Source organism: Aegilops tauschii, chromosome 7 (assembly GCF_002575655.3).
Source record: "Aegilops tauschii subsp. strangulata cultivar AL8/78 chromosome 7, Aet v6.0, whole genome shotgun sequence".
Classification (NCBI taxonomy): Eukaryota; Viridiplantae; Streptophyta; class Magnoliopsida; order Poales; family Poaceae; genus Aegilops; species Aegilops tauschii.
Window position 1 is genome coordinate 121,493,774 of NC_053041.3, and position 2,767 is coordinate 121,496,540.

Genomic DNA, 2,767 nt, shown 5'->3' on the forward strand with positions numbered 1-2,767 from the left:
TCTGCCGCCGCCACCACAGGGGCGCCGGCAGGCACGGCCAGTCCTCCCTGGTCCACTCCGTCTGCTCCACCATCAGGCTCGCCGCCGCCTTGGCTCGAATAAGCGTCGCCGCCCCCGACGAACCGCCAGCACCCGAGCCCGAGCTGCACGCCCTCGACGACAGCCAGATGCGTGAGGCCATGGATCTGGAGCCACGGCCGCCCGGCGCGAAGCGTCTCCCACGCCCCGAGCTCGAAGCCGCACCGCTCTGCTTCGCTGCAAAGGCCACGAAATCTCCAATCGACGGCCCTGCAGGCACCGCGCACAGGCCCCGCTCCGGATCCAGCTCCCCGCCATCGTCCTCCTCCTCCGAGTCCTCCGCCGCCAGCGCCCAGAAACGATTGTGGCGGCCGCCGTTCCCCGCTGCAGGCGAGCCGGCGCGGCCCTCCCCGCCGCTCACCCGGTGTTTGCTCGCGCTGCGCCGGACCATAGACCAGCCCGCCGTCCCCGCCGCGGATGGCTGCCACACCGCAGCAGGCGCGTCACCAGTGCTGTCGCCCGCGTGGTCGCCTACCTTAGACATCCTGTGGAGAATCGAAAACCCTCTATTTTCATTTTCCAGAATAACTTCATCCATTGAAAGTTTACCTAGAGCACATAGAGAATGTCATTTTACTCTTAATAACACTTTAAGTGCTTGATGATAAATGATACTACAAACATGTTTACAACAGAACAGAGCTTATCATGATGTCATGTGAAGAGTTTTTCTTCACTTCCTCCTTTCTCTTGTCAGTACATGTTTCAAGATTTTTCATGATCATGCATGATCTCTAGAATATAAGGAATACCTATTTCCACTTCTTGTGTCATACATTTTTCTTCTCCCTCTTTTCTCTTATTAATTGGCTGGACCATTAGGAGAAGCGGTGAGAAATTTAATCGGAATGAAGAGAAGATCAAGGAAAGGTACAACAATGAATAAATCAATTTGAAAGATTGGAATGAGCAGAAGGAGGGATTTCACATCCTCACCAAAATTACTGTCGAATTCATGAACAACATCCTATGCTTCCCGGTAGTTATAATCCTCTGCTTCATGCTAGAAAGAAGACCATTGACCTGAAGGTGAAGTCCAGCCCATGAATAACCACCCAAAAAAGATCTTCACAATTATGGAACAGACCAGAAGCACATTGGTTCCTCTATTGGACCGTAATTTCATCAGCACATTGAGATCCGCACCAAATCTTTTCCATTCTGCTCAAAATATCACTATAACAAACTAATGAATTAAGCGTAACAACTTTTTCTCCAAATGAATTGCACAAACTAATGAAAATATGAACATAATTCTGTTATTTATCCATCATTTCTCAACTCTGAAAAACAAAATTGAATGAGATGACAGTATTGCAACAATTGGAGACAACACAACAAGTGAAATAAGCGTAGAGAGATGCGTGAGTATTCTGACCCACACCAAACGGCGACCTCTCTCACTTCTCTGGCGTCGCTAAGCGCACACTATCACACTGATAATTGCTGAAGCAGCATGTAAATGTAGATTACGAGTAAATTCGCATTTAACAGAGTATAGTGTGCACCACATTACTTCATAGCCATTGTGAAATGAGCAAGCGAAAAGAGCCTTTGACTATATCACCCCCGCTATGGACAGCAAGGTCCTGCAGATTGGCCTTTCTTATTTTGTTTTCGAAACCAGAATATGTGAGTAAACTTTATAACCTCTTCCTTTCATGAAGTTATGCTCTTAAATAAAAATCATCCATGAGTGTATATGTGAAGGCAATAAGATAGTTAATAAATACAATTGCAAGAAGAAGAATGTAAGTGTGCATATACAGGACAAAAGAAGATATTGTTTAACGTCTGGGCTATCAGATTAACATACCAGCAACCAGCTCCATCAACTGTTATTTCTAATTGGGTAAATTTGGTACCAAACTTCTATAATCCAGCCCTTAGTACCTCAAGATTAATTATCCCTTTATTTATCAATATCCTATGATTCAAATTCTCTAAAGACTGTCGTCTCTTCCTCTGACAAGATTTCTTAAAAGATGTGCCTATAACTGAAGAAATGAGAAGATTTGTTAAGTAGTGTAGATTATACTACCAAGCAAGCACAAAAAGAGTTTGATGTTCAGATCGTTTCAGTACCTTCAAGGAACCCCTCTTAAACTTGCCTAGAAAACCTTATGCGTGTCGTTGTCGTGGCCGCACACAACTCCATTGACTCGGTGTCCTCAATGCACGGTGATCCCTGCAAGTAGAACCATAAGAAGAGTACTGTCCTCTGAAATATGTGCATCCGACAGAAATCAGCATGGACAAACAACTTCTTGTAAAATCCCTAGGACCCGGGAAAAAAACCACATCGCCCAGCCAACGGCGGTATGTCCCTCATCGTCGGGAGCGGCACCCGAGTCCGCGTCCTAGCCCACAACCGGGTATGCGGGAGTGGCCGTGCCCGCCGAGTCCAGCGCCCCGGCGTCTTCCCGCACCACCAAAGATCAATTGACTTGACCCACGGTTGCATCCGCTCTGCTCTCACCCGCAATAGCGAGTGATAGGAAGGCGGTTAATGACCAATTCAGTTTGGATATAGAAAAATTCAGTACAACTCATAGTTCGACACGACCGCACAACTGATATGGACATCCCCTGTGCGCCCGCGGTGCAGCAGCGCAGAGGCGCGATGGCATGTACGGCATCGTTCGCCAGCAGTCGCCCTGTGTGTGTCCATGTCCCCGGTGGAGGCGGC

General features: G+C 47.7%; 1 long non-coding RNA gene across 1 annotated transcript; it reads right to left on the minus strand.

Annotated features, from left to right (window-relative positions):
* Positions 1-806: 806 nt before the first annotated feature.
* LOC109765785 (uncharacterized) lies at positions 807-2,428 on the minus strand. Its single transcript, XR_006665918.2, has 4 exons — positions 2,164-2,428; positions 1,895-2,075; positions 1,015-1,254; positions 807-888 (listed from the first exon to the last, which is right to left on the minus strand). It is a non-coding gene; the product is annotated as an uncharacterized lncRNA (long non-coding RNA).
* Between the last annotated feature and the right edge of the window lie 339 nt (positions 2,429-2,767).